The sequence below is a fragment of the Thunnus maccoyii genome, chromosome 20 (assembly GCF_910596095.1).
Source record: "Thunnus maccoyii chromosome 20, fThuMac1.1, whole genome shotgun sequence".
In the NCBI taxonomy this organism is placed as follows: domain Eukaryota; kingdom Metazoa; phylum Chordata; class Actinopteri; order Scombriformes; family Scombridae; genus Thunnus; species Thunnus maccoyii.
The window spans coordinates 20,888,882-20,911,233 of record NC_056552.1 but is presented as its reverse complement, the minus strand read 5'-3'; the positions used below and the strand labels follow the sequence as shown (position 1 = coordinate 20,911,233).

Here is a 22,352-nt window from a genome sequence, read left to right as displayed (position 1 = left end):
GCTCATCATCATCAGGAGAGAGGACACGGTCAAATGGCTTCTTCGCTGTCTGTACACTACACACGACTGTTTGTGTGTGTGTGCTGTATTTCTTGCTCTCCCTGTGATCAGATATAATGTGTTTATAAAGCGCTCCAGTGTGCCAGGTCTGAGCAGTCAGTGTTTCTTTGTGCCAGCGAGGCCTGTCAGCTGGTTAACACACATAATTGCTCCCTAATTCTCCCGTCAGTGGCTGGATAATATCTGATTAACAGGTAATGAGCCACATCCCATTCACCAAATCCCCGCCCATAACTCTGTCTTACTGTATTATCCGTTAAGGCTCCATCATTCTCTCTTTCTTTCTTTCTTAAACTTAATAACCTCTTTTCTCGTTTCCTCATTTCTTTGCAGCATGTTTGCTAAGCATTCTCCTCTCTGGCATTTATAGAAAATAACAATTATAATCAACATATAAACGGCTCTTTTGCTGGTAAGATTCAAACGCAACAATCATTTAAAGGATGCATTGATTCAAATTCTCCAGCTAAAACGAAACAACTAAGTATGTACCAAGTACATTTTCTTTTTCTAGTATTGAGCATGCTCATAGAGACAAATGTAACAAATGAAAGGACAAATCAAATTCAATTTAAAGGACCAGTGTGTAGGTTTTAGTGGCATCTAGCGGTGAGGTTACAGATTGCAACAAACTGAATACCCCTCCCCCTCCCCTTCCAAGCATGTAGGAGAACCTATAGTGGCTGCGATACTTGCAAAAAACGCATAAGGCCATCTGTAGAGCCAGTGTTTGGTTTGTCCGTTCTGGGCTACTGTAGAAACATGGCGGTGCAACATGGCGGGCTCCATGGAAGAGGACCCACTCCCTATGAAGATATAAAAGGCTCATTCTAAGGTAAGAAAAACACAACAATTCTTATTTTCTTATTACACACTAATTAAAACATACTTATGAATATTGTATTCCCTTTCTGCCAAGTCTGCCAGATGCCACTAAATTCTACACACTGCACCTTTAATTAAAAATGTACTTACAAAACAGTATTGTCAGTCCAAGATAATACAACTTACTAAAAAATGAAACATATGAAATAAATGACTGCAAAAGTTACATCCAAATTTATTTTTAGAGGCAAGATAATTAAAGTCCATGCTGTTTAAGCTGTAAACATACTGTGCCAAGGAGTAACTTTTCAAGAAACAAAATCATTTAAGTACTGTACACTATAATAAACAGTGTACTGTATACAGGGACTGTACACAAGATGTGGCTAGATAGAGATATAGACATTCCATCATTTGGAGTTTTGATGATGGTGGTGATGAGCACTGTTCAGTTGGGTTGAGATTTGTTGATTGCGATGACCACAGCATATGATTCATTGACCTCTTGTGACCTGTGGATGTAGACATTATCATCCTGCAAGAGACCACTCCCATCAGGATAAAGGTGATCATTCAAAATATTTTTGTATTAATTTGCAGTCAACCTTTCCTCCAAGGGGACAAAGGGACCCAAACATGCCAGGGAAGTGCCCCCACAGCATAACAGTGCCACTGGATGCCCCTGCTGCAGGGGTTTTTGATCAATAATGTGACTAATCACTTTATTACACATCTCTGTAGACTAGTGCCTAGGTTTGCCTAGGTTTGGGGCTTCTAAATGCATATTTCATTTTGATTAGTGGTTTATACACTACAATCTTAGTATAAGGACTGATTTCTGACATAGTCTGATCACTTCCTGCCATGGCTGGGTTAACCAACTTGGGAGCCCTCCATCCTTCCAACACCAAGCATCTCTGTGCATCACGTGTGTATGTCACCTTAAAGCAGGGGTACTCAAATGCAAGTTTTAGAGGTTCACTTATCACATTTCCATTGCATCAAAGGTCCAGGAAGGGTGCATTGAATGATGATATTTCAGTACAAAAAACCTGAGAACTCTGTATGTGAATGTCATTTCTATTAAAGGTCCAGTGTGTAGTATTTAGTAACATCTAAAAGAACAGACTTGGTAAAAACTGAATAGATTATTTATAAGTATATCTTAATTAGTGTCTAATCAGCTGAAAATAATAATTGTTGTGTTTTCGCCCTTTATATCCACATGGGAGCAGGTCCCCCTCCATGGTGGCCGCCATATTGCATCGCCATGTTACGTGTTTTAGATTCAGTGGGTGACTACCGGAAATGCACCGGTTTTAAAACAAAGAAGAAGAATGGGCCAAACATTTTGTATTGTGAGAAGTTTTTGAAACCAAAATCTGATAAATGGAGGATCATACTTATTTAGAAAATCACAGGAGCGTGAATTGTCTCTACACACAGCTCCTGGAGCAGATGAGGAACAGCAGTGCCAGTGAATCATGGGTGTTGTTCCTGTCATGAGAGCATCTTCATCCAGAGCAGTAAATTGAATACCTTTGGTGTGGTATTGGTCTGACCCTTGTCAGCTATTATATGTGCAGCAATTTGAGTGAGTGATCAGATAAGTTTAATCACACTGCTTTTAGTGTTCAAACAGACTAATGATTTGATAGATTACTTATCTTTATCAGAATCAACTCTGAAGAACACAGAATAAGCTGTCAATATGTTTGTGTTTGAACAGTAAAAGCTGCATGTTTATGTTATCCTTTTATTGTCCAGATTGAAAAGGATTTCCAAAAATGTTTCTGTTAAATAAAAGATATTTTTATTACATTTTATTTATTCATTATTCTTAGTGTTGTTTTTATATTTTTATTTTGTGGTTCAAACTAGTGAATTATAGTTAACATAACCTGAAGTGGCAATAAAAATTAATCCATAACATGTACTACAGTGCCCTGCTCTGAGGATCAGTGGTATTCCAACTTCACTACTGTTTTATGTTGCTTTATAAATATAAATAATGACAGTATAAATGAATGGTGGAAGTGGTAATGACAATATACTGACTGCAGGGAAATACTGTCATTGTATAAGTGTATATTAATATGTTTATCATTGCAGTTATCACAGCACATCTGATGAATATGTTTTATTTGGTAAACTTGCACGTTTAAGTTGAACAAATGTGAATATATAAACAAAAAGTTTAATAATTATCCAGAAAATATAGAAAATGTATAGAACAAGTATAAAATAAATAAAATATCAAAAATGTAACAAATAAATATAAGATGATTTGATGCCTTGATGATGAACAGGCAGGTGTGTGAGTACCTGAGATACTGTGTGGACGTTCCAGAGGACCTGGAGGGAAACTCAGAGGCCAAGTGTGAAACCAGTGTGATGTCTTTGGAGGACCAGGCAACTTGTCCCTGGTCCTCCAAACACAGCAACTAGGGATGACAAGTCGGTTTCCCTGACCTAAAGAGCCATGCTGTCAATAGATAAAATGTCTATAGGCAGCATAACGGTACTCCTGGTTGTCATCCCCAGGCTTCCTGGTTTGGCCAAATACCATAATGTCCTCCCAGTACCAACTATGAATGCATAAAAAGCATTTTCAAGACAGTACTGGGAGAAGTGTGGTATTATTATTACACAATCTGCAGGGTACTGGCCACAGCATTTCCTCTCCCAGTCTGTAGGCATGTCTGTACAGTTACTACAAGTACAACATGGTACCCCTGGCACTCCAGCAAACGGTGGGACACCATGCCTGCACTGATGCATCATCAAGGCATCAAAAATGAACCCTGGCTGCCTCTGAAGCAGTTCACTGGTGAGCTGCCTGTGCTCCTCCAAGGTCATCTCTTCAAGAAGTTTCTGAAAAAATAAAACAGGAAAAACACAGATAAGGCTTTATAGGTTATAAGTTTCATGATATGTTGGAAATATGGTAATGGTAGTGCAGAATTTAGATTGTAGGCTGTCCACTGTTCTCAAACATGTCTACAACAATAACATGATTTTTTTAAAAAGTCAAAATATTGCTGCTTGATACTGTTCCTATATAGCATTTATATAATCATTCAGTAGTGTTGCTGATGTTTTCAGTAGCCTCTTTTATACAGAGAACCCGCATTATAGCCGTAAAGAGGATCCAAGGGGAGGACATTTCTCTTCATTTGATAATGTTAAAAGTAAAGTTAGACTTTTCTGTCGGCTTCCCGACTCATTTTAAAAAGACAAGAGAGAGAGAGAGCAGCTGTGGTCGAGTGAGCTAGAGGGTGAATGAAGAGAAGGAGTGCCAGTAATGTTAGTGAGGAAGCTGGTGAACCAGATCGATAAATGTTATTTTCTGATTGTTTCACAGCGGTTAGCTTCTAAAGCACAAACACACCCACACACCTCCTAAACCCTGCAGCTGTGTTCTGCGTCACCTGATTTGGACTGAATACGGGCTAAACAGAACAGCGAGGCGGATTACAGGCGCAGTATTCCCGCCTTGAATGGGCTGTGTAAAAGGGGCTACTGACTCACATTACACTGATAACACATCAAACTATACAGACTACAGTAATGTAAAGCAGAGTGCTGCTATGTAAATACCACTTTGTGTTGTATTGGCATTTTTAATATCATGCAGAACGGGTAGGAATATGATAAAATAATTGTATAAATAATGTCACAAACCTCAGTCGCTTCAGTCCCTTCAGAGGGTTTCCAGCCTCTTCCCCTGCTTCCGCGGTGCCGGTGTTTGCTCTCCTCCCTCGCCTGGCCCTGCCTGCAGCAGAACCACTAACTCACCCTCTTTCTCACCCTCTTCCTCCTTCTCTAACCTCCTGTACTTGACTCTGCAAACGGATAATAAAATATGTAACGTTATCCTGCCAACGCTATCTCGCTATCAATAATGCCTAACGTTAGAATAAAATAACGTAAGTTCTGTTTAGCATGACGTTGCTAATGTTAGCTTGTATTACCAAAACAATAAAACACTCATAACTGCTGTCTTACTTGTGAGCTATAACCTATAGTATTATAGACTAAATAATTAAATACATCTTCACCTCATCGCTTGATTTGTTAGAAATGCTCGGAGCTGTCGTGGACGATGGCATCTTCAGCAAATAGCTTCTTGTCCTTGAAGGCCACTGTAGCTTCTGGAATCTCTCCAAAGTCTTAGGGAGGGGAGGGGTGAGCGGCGGAGTGCTTCAATCTAGAACCTCACCGTTAGAGGCCGCTAAATACCACACATATTACACACTGGACCTTTAATGGGAGAAGTGACACCTTTGTTGTGTAACCAAGTTGTTTAACTTGAGCATGAAAAGGTGTGATGGCCAGGCAGACACATTAGTGTAAGTGTTCCTTAATTAGACTGCTGCTGTATGGGACTGGTTTAATTTTTGTGGTTCTTACCTCTCTGTTCTGGGGATAGTTTTGTTCAAAATGTACACGTGTGGTGTCACAGTGGGGTTTCACACTAGCACTCTTCACATGAGCACATATTCCTCAGTCCACTTGTCCTCAGATGCATGGTCAACCCTTTTTTTTTTTCACTACTTTTTTTTGATAAAGCCATTTTACTTTATTAACCAGAGCTCCTACATTTGATAACAACCACTAACTGTGGCGACTAGCAGGTAGCTTAATGATGACAGGTGAGGTGACGTGATAGCAATGCATCATTCAAAAGTGGTCTGGGTCAATTTGTGTTGAAATTTTGTTCCCGATCCAGATTAAATTATTGTTTGGAATCCTATTGAGTCCACCTATTGAGTCTTAAAGTAATTAAACCTATCAAACACATTTATGCAAGAATATGCACCATGTGACACAGGGCCTTAAGATTCACACAAGACCCAGTTAAATGACCTTATTATTTTAATTTTAGGCGAAACTGTAATTTTGCAACGCATATTCAAAAACATACTTACAATCAGTTAAATTACCACAAACCATACACAATGAACCTGGGGCTTTAAAGCTCCCCTGTGGTTGTGGGGTCCCTGGGCCTTCTTTCCCTGGTTATTAATCCAGCCGTGCTGATCATCCTCTTTTCTTACATATTGCTGTAATGTACCAGCAGAATGATCATCAGTCATGTACACTACTGACCACAATTTCTGAACTTGTTGATAGGTGTCTTTCTCAGAGATTTACCCATTGATACACAATGAGACACTATTGAACCACTCTGTTCAGCAGTCTTTGTGACTGGAAGCATCTGTATTCTTCATTTTTCTTCACTCATTTAATTAGATTTTTTCCTAAAACTTTTCACCTGACTGTAGAAGCGTTGTATTTGTTCCAGCTGGAGCTCTGTTCTTGCTCATGTTTGCTTTTGAGAAAATTGTACAGGCTACTGGTCAAAAAGGAGAAAAGGTCAAAGAAAATGCCACTCCGTCTAGTCTGCAAGACAAATTGATAATGGTCACAGATTGCAAAATGACCTTTTAACGCTATCTGGCACTAACAGCATGCTGGATAAGTTTGGGGAGACAAAGCTTGGGAGCACTAAAATCAGAAGTTTCAAAGATTTTTACATGAGTGTAACTTCAGCAAGCATCCAGAAATATGTGACTTTTGCAACAGTTTCATATGTGCTGTTTCAGATGGATTCTCACATAGTTTTCACTGTAAATGTTGGGGAAAATGAGAAGCTAAGAGGGCATAACGCAGCGACTCTCAGATTGTTTAATACCCCGTCTGATAGGTTTCTAAGCTTCAACGGCAGACCAAACAGCAATTTTTACCGCCGTAATTGCTCAATTTATGACCCAAATACTTAGATATGAAAGGTATTCCGCTCAATATTTATGCCAAAGCAAGTAAACTAATCAGATTCGAGGGGCAGAACAATTGGAAATGCTGTGGTTTTCATTCTAAATGATTTATTTAAAAAGAGATCGGGTGATATTTTGTGATGGTTGACAAAAATCACGTGTTGAGGCTCTTGCAATGACTGAAATCCCCTTCCAAAGAAAAGAATACAGTTTACAGATGTGTTAGTCTTCATTTTTACTGTAGACATATTCAGTATTTGTACATCTCTATGTGCAGTGTGTGTGTGTGTGTGTGTGTGTGTGTGTGTGTGTGTGTGTGTGTGGATGAGTGTGTGTTTGCATGCATGCACATACTGGATGTGCAAAAATGTCATGCACTTGAATGCACAGAAGACTGAAATCTTGCTTGTTGGTTCAGCTAGATTCACATCACCTTTTAGATTTTTCCATGAATTTTGATGGCTGCACAATTTCTCAGAACCATACAGTTAAGAATCTGGGAGAAGTATTCAGTCCCTCTCTTACATTTGAGCCACACATCAAGTATATACATTAACTGCCTTCTTCCACCTTCATAAAATAACCAAAATATGCCCCATTTTATCAAATTCAGACACTGAAATCCTCGTACATGCCTTCATAACATATAGAATAGACTACCGCAATGCACTTTTCTCCGGCCTACCTAAGACAGCAACAAAAGGTCTCCAATTGGTCCAGAACACGGCTGCCAGAGTCCTCACAAGGTCTAAGAAGTTGGAACATATAACACCGGTACTGATGTCTCTGCATTGCACGTTTGGAGGCAAGCACTGTTGATACTTACAAATCCAGGCTGATGTTTACTATGACCTTAACTAATTTCACTGGCCGGGAACCCAAATCACTGACTGTTTTCCTCCCTGACAAGCAGCTACCCCAACTCTGTTACATCTATATGAGCTCTATTTTTAAATTACTAACCTCAACCTTGTTGTCATATTAACATTATTACCTGTGTATGTGTGTGTACTTTTACATATCATATCATGTGGTTTTTTTTAGTTTACAGAGACTCTCTAGCTGAAAACACACCGCCGCTGGGGTGCATCATATGACACGTGCCAAGAGGAAGCAGTGTGCCGCAGTGTGTCAATATAGTAGTTACCAGGATGTAACTACAGTTCTATTAGCACTATGAGTAAAACTAAATGCCATGGGTGAGTTGCCTATTGTAGTTGTCTATTTTTGATTAATAACTTGAAAAAATAATAATCTGAGCAGTGAGATTATGTTTTGAAAGCAACAGATCAACTAACAATTCATTCATTTTTGCCTTGTGGATGAAGGCAGAAGTGAAATAGTTAAAAGTACAGTGAAATGCAAGCAACAAACTAGTAAATTAAATCTGTAATTGGGCCACCATTGTATAGAAGTACAAACAAGCTTTTCTGGGGGAAAAAAATGCATTTTTCCAGGAGTGGCGACGCTGGAAATAGGACAGTGGCGTGAAATGTCTGCTGCCGGTGTGGTGGTTGTACATAGAAAAACATAGGGGCAGCTGTTTTGACGCGCACCATTCAGTGGTGGTGTGATTTGGCTTTCTGGGTGATGTGCACTTTAAATAAACTGAAGTTGAAGTTGTAGTTACGCCTGAATGCATCTCCACATACTGTATATGAATTTAAAAATACACAGCTGGACCTGAACTCTGCCCTTGTGCCAGCTCAACAGTACCTCCCCTGTGCCGTACTGAGGGCATGAGACAATAGTATCATGGAAGAAGCCTGGGGGTTCAGGACCTCTCCAGTTACTCTTGGAAAACTCCTCAAAACATATTAAAGTCTCTGGCACAATAAAACAGGGCACTGGCATTATTGTTAGAGTCTCAGAGCATCAAGTATCAAGCATTGAATTGATCTTGGCTGTTGTCTGCCGTTGTGGGCAAACAGGGAGGATGTATAATGCGGAGGAGATCCACAGAGGTCACGCATGTGGGCGATGCTCTCAAAACAATATGCAGAACAGTCCGTGTGAAGGGATTTCATTTTGATGTATGTGAAACCAGGCAGGCAAAAAAGATTGTAGTACAGAAAGGTATGTTTACATTTAGAACTACATTAAGCAGGATTTTTTTAATGCACCTGTCTACTGTAAGGCAAGCTGAAAAAGAGAAACGACTTCCTCACAGATTCACATCTTCTTGTTTCTGTTTGACGGTTGAGTAGCTTTAACAAATCACAAATAAGTGGAGGTGGGACATGAAAATGTGCTGGGGAAATTGTTGCATCAAAAGGATTTACAGTATGTCTCCCACAACATGACACCCAATATTTCAATAAAGCTTCACACCATGAAAGGATAAAATAACTGTGAGTCTCTTTGGACAGGCTATATCTTGCAGAGGTGAGCTCTGTGTTTGAAATGAGCTGCTCTGATATCACAGCAGGTGGATCCATTATGTGTCAGTGGACAAGGGAGACATTAGCCCAAATCTACTGATAAAAGGCTATTTTTGCCTGCTTAGATGAATCTAGTTCACAGTCATAAAATCCTCAGAAACAGAATGCTGTGGAAAACCAACAGCTTGTCAAGTTTTTAATAATATTAGCAAGTTATTAAGTAATGACGACTTGTCATTACAGGCATTTTTAAGAATCTGTAAGCATCAGTTCATAAAAATGTGTTTTTATTTTATTGCTGATTTGGTCAGAAGTGCCAATATCTGAGTGTGTTTTTTAGGGACTATCAAAAAGTGCCCGCTGCTGACAGTTAATCGGCCATTGTTGTTACTGTATGTTGCCATGTGTGATGTCACATTTTGTATTCTTGGGTTTCTTATTGCACTTTTTGTTTTTTACGTAGCTCCCTGAGCCGGGGGGCTTCTTAAAGAGACAAAGCTAAAACGGCCTTTTTCAGACAGAGGCTGAACTGACTGAGGGGCTGCACAAAGAACCAGTAGAGTTTTTTGAACTTTTAAATGTTGCGGTGCAAAGCGAAAATAAATTTGCTCCTATTCATTTTCTATGAGACACAAGTTAGTCACCTGCCAAGCAAAGGGTTGAGAGATGCTGATTAAGCCTGTCACTGCTAGGTAAATCTCTGTATTTCACAGTATACAGAGTTTTTAAATCTGGTGTCGGTGGTGACATTCCCACACCTGCCAAATGAATTCATACTGCGAGACTTCTACCGACTGAGCGGCTAACTTCTGGTTAAACTCTGCTAACTTGAATGGGGATAAAATAATTTAATGGTGTGGCTCTTGTAAACTTTCCAAATGTTATCGGACTGAATGGATCAAATTCTGATAAATAAACAAGTCATTTCGCGGGGGTTATGTGACACTCAAAACAATTTATTTACCGTTTTACCGCTACAACAGGCTGCGGCAGAGCCTATGACATAAGCACATGTCGACAGGGTTTTTGTAATTACTCTCACTGCCAGAAGGGGGAGACAAAAGTCCCGCACTCCACCTTTAAATATGGGCTTCTTCTCAACATTACCACATCAAGTCACCAAGTGCAGCTTTAACCTGCTTCAGAAATGAGGCAGCGATTTTAAGTACCTTGTACCTACAGTCGTCACATTTCATTCTAAAATTCGAATCAACAGAAGCTCATCCATCAAGACATTAAAAAGTTATCTTTTGTCTGAGCCAGGCTTAAAGAATGCTACAGAAAGCATGACAGGATGTCTGGCTCCTGTCATCTGTGCAGCAACAGTGCTATTTCAGAGCCTTTTTTTTTTTTTTCGTCCTCAACAACCTGCTTTAGTCAGTGTGAGCGTTACAGAAAGTGAGCAGCCCCTCTGACAGGAAGAGAGAAAGATAATATATTTTATTTTATGTGTTTTGGGAGGAGAGAATGTTAGTGTGACTCCATATATTAAACATAAACCCATTTAAAGCTAATTGAATACAAATACAGGGTCGGGGTATAAAATAAGAAAAGTAGGCAAAGGGACATATCAGGTATTAATGTTAACTGTTCTATTTTTCCTACTAGTAGGTGAGATATTCTATGTCCAGACTATTATAAGAACTGAGGCCTCCTAACATATTTTTCTTGGATAGGGCCCACACACTACATACACACCACATACGCACATGGACACACATCCTCCATCGAAGCTCAGCGTGCTTGGAGAGGAAAGGCGGACATTTCGGGGCACGGGGCTACATTATACTATAGTAGCGGCTTTTATGAGACAGACAACACGCCTGGCTCCAGCGGGAAAACCTCATGATGGACAGGCACTTTACCTGAGCCAAGAGCAGGCAGGTTAGGAGGAGGGAAAATGAAATAAAATCAATACTCGAACATAACTTTTTAAATAAACATTTGCACTCTACGGACTTTGTTGGCAGCGGGAGCCGGTAACCTGTCCCTATTGGTGGAACTCAACACCAGACCGTTCGTGGAGGACTGGCTCCCATCGAGGTGATGGCTACTGGCAAGATGTGACGTGAATAGCAGGCTGTTTATTCAAGGTAAAAGAAGAGAGAGGGGGTCGGGGGGGGGGGGGGGGGGGGGGGGGACTGGCCTCAAATCCCGCAGTAAAGCTGCTCTTTCCCTGAGCAAGGGTTTTCACGGCTTGTTGATCATGCTAAAAGCTGCCTTAACCTCTGCAGGAGTGATGCCTGGGAGCTTCAAGCAACAATTCTCCTCCAAGAGGGAAGAAATGGAGAGCCTATACCTCCCCTGAACCAAGGTGTGATTCAAATGCAGCTTGTCTTTTCCTCATGAGAAAGATGAATTTAACAGCAGTAGAATATGGGTGTTAGGCCAACATATCATCAACTGAGGGGGTAAATAGATTAAAAACTGCAGTCATTTGCCAAGTATAGTGTTTTTAGAAACAATTGAAGAGTCCATGTAGAATCCAAAACATACAAATTGTAACCCCTAAGTTGACATGTGTTTCTAATCCTAAGCAAATAGCTGACACCCACTCCTCTTGGAGATGAAAGCAAGATGGGGTTCATTAATTCACTGTCTCTTGTAGAAAATAAACTTAATAAAAACAAAAAATATTTCAAAAGAAAATGCTCTCTTCAAAAAGACAAAAATACTATTCACAGAATGTTCCACCAAATAACTACTTTAAAGAGGTTGTTAAGTGTTGCAAAATTGTCACTGGGCCTTAAAGTAACATGCATGTATTACCAGTTGTATTTTAACTGTACTTTAGTTGTACTTTAAGAATAAACCTGCTTTAAACATAATGAATGTGAAATATGAAATATCAACATAACAGTAAAGCAATATTCAAGTTTAAAATAGGAATTTGGCTTCTGTAGTGCAAACTTCTTTGTATATAAAGAAAATCTATCAAAGCTCATAATTATTCACCATCTTAGTAGGATAAGATTAAAAAAAAAGAGCTGCACACATCAACCAGAGAGAAATCCATCATATGTTAACTGTATATAGTCAATGCCAATTTCTCTTCTGACAGCAGCCTTGTTAGACCAGAATGCAATTCATCCATAAGACATCTGGGCTACTATTATTTAATTTTCCCCCCAATATAATACCTGGTGTTTCAGTACTACTTACACACTTTACTTCCATATAACAAAAGAAGTCTTCTTCAGTGTTAAATGCTGTCTAAACACAAGCAGCCACACAAAAAAATATATAATTTAAAGGATTGCAACGAGATGAAAGAAATGAAAATGGTCTCACAATAATGTTCTTATTACTTTAAGTTTGCTGGAGTTTTAATCCTGTTTTTAAGACTTTTTCCCCTTTCCATGATTCTTGTAAGAAGGTAAAGTTGTGCCAGAACGTCCACTCTACTAAATTATTTATCAGAAACTTTCTGGTCAGTAAGCAGAAAAGATTACAAATCTGACCAAGAACTACCAAGAAGTACATTAAAGCTGGACTTATTGAGATTTTTATATTAACGATGTGTGAAATGACCACATGTAATATGAAAGGTGTTGCTGTCTTAGGCAGTCTTATGCAGTGACCTCATTCAGGATTCTAGTGGCCTGAGGGTAGAAGCTCTTCGTGAGCCTCTCCGTGCTGGCCTGGGGTATCCGGTACCTTCTTACTGACCACAGCAGGGAGAAAAGGCCGTAATCCACATGGTCGGGAACCTTAATGATTTTCCAAGCAGGCACCTCTTTTCTCCACCTCTCTCTGATAAACTCAGCACCAAATGGCAGACAGACAAAGTTAGTGACTAGCTGGTGAACATAGTGGAGCATTTCGCAGCTAAAGAGCCAGATATTTTCCTCTTGAGAAAAAAACAGAGTTAAAGGGAAAGTGAATATTGGACAGTCATCAGATGGCCATAAACAAAATTCCAAATGAATGCCAATGTTGTTCTGCATCTGCTGGATGTGTGAATAGGCAGCTGTTTGCTAACACATTCACCTGATTAACTTTATAATGTGATAATATATCAGTGTTGTTTTTACAACTTGTCACATTAGGCCCAAAAAAAATCAGTTAACATTGGTTTAAAGTTCGTGACACTCTGTGCATCAGATACATTTTGGTCAGTATTGAGGTTAAAGACCTGGTCCTTAAGACATGTTGAGGTTTAATTGAGTAACACAACACTCTACTGACCAAACTGAGTGTTGAACAGCATTCTGGGAAATGTAGGATATCAGAGGATCAGGTTGAGGGAGGGTAGGCACAGCTAAAAAGTGAATTACAACACTTCATCTCAAATTAACTCCTGGAATGCAGTGAACATTGCAGACTGATGAGCAGTGTAAGAGTATGTGAGGGGGATTTTTGCATAAAACAACAATGGACAGTCTGGGACTAATAGGCCACAGAATAAACTGGGTGGCCTGGCATGGACTGGCTGCTGGTCCTACCCTGAGCTGGCCCAGGTGCTGCTGACTACGGTGGAAAAGACCTCTCACTCTCCTCACAGCTGGCTGGACGGACACACACACACACATACAGACACACACAGACACAGCTGGTTCCTGCAGTCGCCCAGCTGCAGCAGCTGCCACACTGAGCGCTGGATGGACTGGGTCACAGTGAAACACCTGGAGGCAGACACAGTCAAGTTACAGCGGTGATCAGACCGACTTGGGAATAAAGTAATAGATCTGGATTGGATTTCAAATGTTTGCTAAATGTGCGCTTTGATTGTATTTGTCATTCTGAAAAGAAACATCACTCCTGAGATGAAGAAGAAAAACTTCATTTTATTTGAAACAGGGCCATAAATATCAAAATTTCACTTCATGCTTATCAGACCTTCCAACACTCCTCCACACTTTTTCCCAGGTTTCTCTTGTATTTTCACCTCATCTCCTGCTGTGCTCACTGTTTGTTGTTTTTCCCGGGAAACTCCCATAATTTGCATGGCCTTCAAACTTTATTAAGAATGATCCATAAGTTTTTGTCTCACATTACCCAAGTTGCCAGATTGTCTATGAAACACAATCTACACACACAATCCACACACGACATACAATTTCAAACCCATCTTTCACCACAACCTGATTCAAGGGGCGAGTGCACAGCTGCTGTCTGCACAGGCAGTCTGTCCTCCTGTCCTCTGTCCTCCTCCCTCTGCTGCTTAGACCAAAACAAAAACAATACCAGATTGATTTATGATAAAGTATTCATTTCATGGGACCAGTATGAGCTACTGCACATGTTTTATATGTGCACTGTAAAAAGATTAACCATCCCTTCTAATCATCTAATAAATTAAAAGACAGTGCTTAAATCCAAAACTAAATCAATGTACTCTTACACATTACAGCATCTGTGCATGAACAAAAATGTATTTAATACATTCAGGACTCAAAGTGCTTTGGATTTCTTACTTCTTGTTTAAAGCTGTATTGATATCACATATCTTGTCATACTTTGATAAGACGTCTGGCATTGTATTGTGTGGTGCCTCTCTGAATCGCTGCATTCTTTCTTACAGAAGAATTAGACCAGGCTGTGTATGAAAACTGAAAGCGGTTTCGGTGTGAAAGCCAGTCTTGGTAGGTACAGTTAGGGACTCCAGCCATCCACAGCTGTCTTCCCTGGTGTCTCACTAACTCTCCACTCTGGTCCTCTGGAAACTCTGTAATAAAAGAAAATGTTTTGTTAAGTTTAAAACAGATGTCTTAAATGAAGACTGCATGAAGAAAATAAATGACTATGAGGTTAATCTTTCCTCTTTACTTTAATGGTGTTTACACCCACAGATGAACAGTGTAGGAATTGTAGCTTTAGTTTTTACTTGTAACTAAAGTTCTCCAACTTTAGTGGATCAAAGATCATTTGACCAATTAAAACAAACTTAAGTGATTATATATAATATTTGGTGTCAAACTGTTTTCAGTCATTGACTGTCTGAAGTCTGTGACCCCAGAGGGCACTTATATCTCCCCTGGTGATTCTATGCCAGACCTGAACTGCAAACTGGACTTTTGCCTTAGGCCTGATTTTCGGAGAATGACACACCTGCTCAGCTGGACTGAGGTCACGTGAATGACAATGCCATACAGGAACATTCAATATTTAGGATCTTCCTCCTCCTGCGTTGTCCTAAAATCGGCAGACTACCTAAAAAAGGGGGGGTACAGTTACTTCACTGTTCACCCAGTATGGATGTGAACACAATAAAACTACTTAAAACCAAGTCAGCACTTTCCTTTCAGTCATTGTTTCATTTCGAATCAAGTATTCCAGAGCCAAAACAACCTAAATGTGTCACTATCTAAGTGATGGACTCTATTCTGCTCTCTACTCACCAGCTGCTAGGTTCCCCCTGGCCGTTTCTATGGCTGTTATCCCGGTGCAGTCATAGGATGACTTTATGTATCAGCCTTCCCATAGTGGACCCACATCTGTCAAATAGGACACATGACATTTATTATATTATTTAGAACATTTCTTTATTTTGTAGTCTGCATGCACAAACACACTGCTGGTAATGTACACGTCTGTGAACACAAAGACCACACTAGAGCTTAATCAACAAAAAATGCATGTCAAAACACCCCTAATGTTGTAGGCTGATGAGTCTGGTGGACTCAGTCGGAGGCAGAGGAATTTCTTCTTCCTCAACTTTTTTCAAATAATAATAACTATTAACAATAATTTAAAAAACTTTGTGTAGCCATTGTTGTAGCATTAACGTTAGATTGCAAGTCCGTCGGCTGAGTCATACCACAGTGATCACTTCAGCATTACAACCTGTCTTACAGCCTGTGACTGCTGCAGTGATTATGTTGGTTGTGCCAGCTTGGATGGCACAGGCACATCTGGGCACACCCATGTCTACGCAGGTGGACTCTCAATTTAAAGACACACTTATCATTATAAACACTGGAGACAGCTGCGAAAACCGATCCGCTCACTGTAAAAATAACTTTACTGCTCTTATAATACATCCATTGCCTGTATGCATCTTGTTATGTGCAGTGCCATATTTCTCCCCCTCCCTCCGACACTCCACATTAAGTTCTGCTCTGTAACATTAAAATATCAGTTTTGCTGAAATATGTGGGGCTATGTTCAAAACATTCGTGGCTGAAGCGGTGGCAGCCCACAGGAACGGACACAAAGCTTTGGCACCGTGTTCACAGCTGCTTTTCAGTGTTGCTGAACATGAACACAAACGAGATGCAGCAGGTTTTCTGTGAACGATAACGTTACACATCCAGTGTGTTTTGGAGTCAGTTTAACTCTGAATATTGAGGAAAAGAAATCAGCTTTCTTTGAGCTTCTGGGAGAATCTGATGTCCAGTCAATTACAAATATTGGGAGGGGGACAATTTCCATGTTTCATACATTGAGGTCTAAACTGTGTTTAAGTATCATAACAGAAATGGCTATTATTAAATTAAGACAGTGCAACGTGTAAGTATACTGTACAGACCCGGCAGAAAATATAACAGAGTGCTGTGACTCATTCCCAAACAGCTTCACGGTGTTTCCCTGTTCCCTCGTCACATCTGCTTCCCGAGCATGCTCATCATTTTGCAATGACTACCCTACAGAGAGACAAACAGACACTGCATCTGGATTACATGTGCCACCTGGTGGTTATTGATGCACACTGCAGCTACTCCTGGATAAATTATTTCACCCCCCTTCTCTGTCGCTGTGGCATTACCGCGGTAATCACATCAATTGAAATGAGTGACATCTCTAGATATTATTAGCTACCAGTGATAAATGCACTAACCTTTCTGACAGAAAGACAATTGATATTATTATTACCTAACATCACTAACGTTTCTCACAAAAAGATGGTTTATCTCACTAGCTGCCAGTGATAAAATGCTTTTAATTTAGCAGACTAGTCGAAAATTTGCCTTCAACTGCTAAGGGACTAACGTTAATGTTAACTTAGCATTTTCTGCAAAAATGTAGCTAGCAAGCTAACATTAGCTAGTTAGCTTGTTAACTTTCGTACTTAACGTCAGATTTTGTTTTTCTTAAGTGATACCAGATATAGTAGTTTAGCTACACAGTAACCAAAAAGGTTTTCTTTATTTAATGAAAGTGTATAACGTCAATAACTTTAATACTTAACAATGAAGCAAGCTCTGGAAGGTTGGTTGGGAGCTGGATTTGTGGTGAAAATGAAAACGGCACATCATTGGCAGAAGCCTTGTTTGATTCTATTGGCTGCTTCTAAAGGCTTTCTGGCAGAAAGCCGTGAAGGCAAACTTCTCCCATGTGTGTTGTGCAGGAGGACAGAGACAGAGGAAGTGTATTTTTTGTTTTGTTTTGTTTTTTTCCCCTCCCCCCTTGAAGCTTCTGTTACTGGAAGTGAGGACAGGGTGTGTGTTTTAACATGAGGCCAGACACTGTTATTATTGAGACACAGTGTTGTGGAGATGACACTGACGTGGACACACTCCATCTGTGGTCAGCGTACACACACCCATTTACTGCTGCGTATACTGGTGTGTGCCTGCAAACACAAAATAAACATGGACATCTTTACAGATTATTTCACAACGTCTTTCTTTCCCTGTCGATTTTCTTCTCTGTCTCACTTCCCTTAAAGGCCACACACATAATCATACACCTGCTTTAGAAGTGACGCAGTTCATCCTCAGACAGACCTGACTCCCCATACACCACTGTGTGTGTGTGTGTGTCACATTAGAAGGAAAATATCCATAAATCTCTCAAAACGTCATGTTCCATGGAGTCTTCTCTCATTAGTTGCCTTAGAGCCTACATGTAAACACACCTGTCACATGGGATGATCACTATGGAGAACATGACAGCGGATATACAACTCTTCCTGGAAAACTACAGCCAGTAGAAAAAAAGGGAGATTTAGCTCGAATGTGAATGTGATTAATAGAAATGTCAGACCTGAATTGCTGAAGCTGACATGCCAAGAACAGCTGCGCAAACCTGGCTAGTGGAGTGTGTGTGTGTTTAAAGGGAGTGTGTTGCCCTTAAGCAAGGCACTCAACCAGCAGAAGACTGCGGTTACTGGGCAGCTCCCAGGTGTGAATGTGCGTAACTGTGTGAGTGTGAAGCAAAGTTAAATGAAGCATATTGTTTTTGATGGGAGAATGGGAGGTCCACTTGTCCTGATGACAGAGGCTGGGAGCAACACACAGTGGCTGAGACACAAGTCTGAATAGCCCCAAGACATTTCTGTTAAGCTATTCATTTTTATTTCACATATTAAACTGTTTATAATTTACATTTACATTTAACTGGTCATTTATGGTCTATTGCATATATGACTAGGAGTAATTATTCTTCTGTGTACTACCGTATATGAGGGGTCCCTCCATTGTTGCTCTACCGTGGTTTCCCCATTACAGTACCATTACAGTATGTTTTTGTGAGGGTTCTCCTTATCTGGATTGAGAGTACAAGGATCCAAAATTATAAAGCCTCTGAGAAAATATTGTAATTTTGGCCCATATAAATGACTAATAATGTGACATATTTATTTATCAAAAAATCAAAAATTTTGGTTTTCTGTAATTTACCCTGCATCAGCTGGCACCCAGGAGAGAGGCATTGCTGTGCATGGGGTAGCTTTATTTTTCTATTTTTATATGTAATTTATACTTAAAGCATGAAAAATTTGGGGATTTGACAAAGGATCATCAACTTGCTGGTTACCAGCTCGTTTAATTCTCTTAGTAGGCTCTGAAAAAAATGCATAAAATTTTTTCCAGATGCTTAATTTTGTCCAAATCTACTCAATTTCAGGCAAACACTATTAAACATGAGAATCAAGGCTGCACATTGTCAAAAAATGCAATGTTTTTATATTAAAAAGAAAATATTCATCCTGATCAATCACAAAGTGGTCCTGCAGCTGATAATAGCATCACTTTGACCTGAATTGAAAAACTGGATTCATTCAACTTTGCTCAAACAAAATTTTGTATTCAAGATGGCGCCCATTCATTCCAATGGATGTTACTCACCAAACACACATTCCAAAAGAGTTACTCCAAATGCTATGCCTACGCATTAGTGCCTCTTTCCCTGGATCCACCTGCTTGACCAATAGACTTTACAGTATGATGACATCTTCCACATACAAGACACTTTACCATGTGCTTCTAGACTTTTACAAATATTAAATGTTACTGGTTTAAAAATGCATAGTATGAGGAGTAATAATTCACTGTGTTTGCAATGCGAGGCGTCCTGTCAACAGTTTTACAGGCTTGTCTTTTATAATGGCAGCCTATGGGGAAACACTTTTTGGGCCGCAGGGGATTTTTTTGTTAAAGTATGTCTGTAACCCAGGGGCACAAACTGGCAGCAAGGCTGACTCAGCGTGTGGTATTCACCTCTATTACAGTTTGTCTTCTCACAACAGTATATGCAGTTCTTTTTGCTTTCACATAGTATCGCAATGTATAAGTAGTTATCTTGAATTGCCCAGTTATATTGCCTTGACAAGAAAAGTTTCAGAAATCACAGCATAGTGGATGTGGTCGCGTTTCAACATACAGTAGTGACTGAGAGAAGTCAAATCAGACTGAAAAACAGTCAGTGTTTCTCTTGTGTGTGCTCTTTTGCACACGTACCTATACTCAGCAGTGATGTCACGGTGTACTGACACACCCTGGAGTACACCGTGACATCACTGCATCACAGGCTTAATGAAAATTTTGGTAAAAATTAGATACCTCACTCAGAATTTAGGAATTTTAATTTGAGACCTGCACCGAGTTTTACACTGCACAAGTCCTGTTCTTCTCTTCCATGTGATCTTCTGTGTTGTAGGGAAAGTTATATCTCTCTGTTTTATCATGCATTTGCCCTTTAAGGCATCAACTATGTATCATAAAATGTAATCATCAAGGATCAGGTTGAATTATTCCTGTAATTTTCAACAGCAACTCATTCCAAAATTTTAGAAGAAACCAGTTGTATACGGTGAGTTGAATGAAATAATTCTGCAGTCATCTTTAGTTTGAGACTTGCCGAGGCCCCGAAAGAGCAAGTCCTACCTCCGGGTGGACCAATCAGCATAGAGAGTAGTGGGAGAGGACGCGTGGCTGGCAGCGTGGCGGCAGGGACCACAGCCACCTCACAGCTTATGAAGGCCTCCATTCACCTCCATTCACACAATATTCATGCAAGAAGAGAGACTTCCCCAGCGAAAACAAGCCCCGTTTAAAGAGAAAACAATCGGCCCTCCCCAACAAATTCCTGCTAATTTGCCAGCGCCGGCGGAGAGGCGGGAGAGGAGCGACATGAGTGATGGACGCCTGCCCGTCTAGCAGCTAAATGTGTGTTTCTGTGCGTATTTTTATATGTGTGCGTGTCCCTGTGCTACTACATACCCAAAAGGTGCCAGCTATTCCATCAGGCTCAGCTTTGACACATCCCTGATGCATCCTGTTCTGGAGTTTCACTCGTCAGACTTCCAACATCCCCTTCCTCCAAACACACCACCCTCTCATCTGACTCCACATACCTCCTGGTCAAAAATAAATGTTTTTCTTTACTGCTTTTTGCATTTTTGGTTTATTTTTTTTATTGTGTGTCACTTTAAAAGTTAATCCGAAAACCTAAATTGAACAAGTGTTTTCATGCCGTTTCATTAACCATAACCGCTGGTAGCCCACGTGAATGACTTGTTATTGTGTGTCAATTTAACACGCAATGCAATATGACTCAGAGTATAATTTGACTTTCCATATTTATTTTTCTGGCTTATTAGAAATAGTGCTGCTTGTTCAGCAAAGGACTGTGAGGGTGCACTGTGCTGCAGGAGCATGTTCCAGCCCATGGGGGAAGAAACGTGGGGGAAACCTCGTCTCACTTTGTGTGTGGACGGCGCTCGCGGCAAGTGTGTGCACCAGCAATATGTGTGTTCATTAATTATGTGTGTATGTGTGTTATGCATGTGTATGTGCGCGGCCACTGGTTACAGTAGCCAGACTGTCTGAGCGATTAGCAGGTGGGTCTCGTCTTTAACACTTTGGACGTGTGTGTTTGTTTGTGTGTGAGGTTCAGGTGTTATGTGATGTGAGACAGGGAAATGGAGGATTGGTGCAGTGTGTGTGTGTGTGTGTGTGTGTGTTACTAGTCTGAGGCTGACGCTAGTGGTATTTCATTACCACCATTGCATTGCAGCATCTCCAGATATGCTATTACTCACTGAATCTGTGGAGGACCAAATACTTCCTAAACAATATTTGACAGAATAAATGAATAGTTTCCTGTTTTTGTAGAAACAATCCAGCCTCATAGCCAGAACAAATTGAATGGGGGGACATTCAGTTTTCTCAGGGGGGCCGGACTTTAAACATGGATGGAAACGTATACTTTTACAGGGTAAAAATGCCAATACTACTATGTGACATCATATAAAGGTAATGCTAAACAACCCATACTTTAATACAAAAACACATTGCAAAATTGTTAATTACACACCCTTAACAGAAAGAGTTCACTCAATGTCTGCGTCAGAGTGCATTACAGCGTAGCACAAGCATTTTCTAATACAAACTTAATTAACAAAAACAAGAATGTTGCTGAAGCAAAAGCTGATTAATTTCACCAAAATGCCACAACATAACATAACAAGCCAGAGTTTAGAGAGTTTGTAATGTGTTCTGAGCAGCGTGAGCATTGTTGGCCTCAGTAGCAAACCGTGACTCTTAAACTTTGGCCCTCTGACCATCCTTCCCTCGTCGAGGAAAAAAGCAAACTACCAGCCTAGCTTACTGTGTCCTTTCCTATAGTATTGCAAAAGTTACCTATGACTATTTCAGCTCTGAAACAAAAATTAAGACACTAGTCCAGCCACCCCCTCCTAACACAGGAAACCAACAAAATTTCATGTAAGCCTACACATCATGACAGCGAGCAAACAGCCAAGCAACCTTTAGCACCATGTGCATTATGACTGCTGAGTTGATTAATTTACAGATTGACTGTTAATTCCCATGGGCACAAGATGCACCAGGGGGGCATTGCACCCCTCCCTTGCGACAGACATCCCAATGCATTGCACCCCCCCAGCGATGGGCCCCTCACTTAAGGTGGACTGACCTTTAAGGTGGACCAGCTATTCTCATTTTAATGTCAATCACAGCTGCCCTGAAACAGAGAAAGGAGAAATGGATGGCTGCTGAGTCTCTCCTGTTTATCATTTTATCATCTAGCGAAAGCTTTATTCGCCCCCTCCTCTCTTTCTAGACAGCTAGCTAGCCAACGTTAACATCTCTCTCTCTCTCTCTCTCTCTCTGTGTGTGCG

General features: G+C 40.3%; 3 long non-coding RNA genes across 4 annotated transcripts in view; 1 reads left to right on the top strand and 2 right to left on the bottom strand.

Moving 5' to 3' along the window:
- Positions 1 to 11,911, top strand: part of LOC121886748 — a 197,227-nt gene extending 185,316 nt beyond the window's left edge. The window contains exons 6-7 of the long non-coding RNA XR_006092832.1: positions 11,017 to 11,139; positions 11,281 to 11,911. This is a non-coding gene — a long non-coding RNA (uncharacterized LOC121886748). The remainder of the gene's footprint in view (positions 1 to 11,016; positions 11,140 to 11,280) is intronic.
- On the bottom strand, positions 3,431 to 5,008 carry LOC121886750. The gene is made up of 3 exons (XR_006092834.1): positions 4,947 to 5,008; positions 4,570 to 4,730; positions 3,431 to 3,759 (listed from the first exon to the last, which is right to left on the bottom strand). It is a non-coding gene; the product is annotated as an uncharacterized LOC121886750 (long non-coding RNA).
- A 1,943-nt stretch (positions 11,912 to 13,854) lies between the features above and the next one.
- Positions 13,855 to 22,185, bottom strand: LOC121886747. Of its 2 annotated transcripts, none has more exons than XR_006092831.1 (4): positions 22,148 to 22,185; positions 15,388 to 15,483; positions 15,098 to 15,199; positions 13,855 to 14,714 (listed from the first exon to the last, which is right to left on the bottom strand). It is a non-coding gene; the product is annotated as an uncharacterized LOC121886747 (long non-coding RNA). The 2 variants fall into 2 exon arrangements; XR_006092830.1 differs by lacking the exon at positions 22,148 to 22,185 and adding an exon at positions 16,518 to 17,316.
- Positions 22,186 to 22,352: the final 167 nt, after the last annotated feature.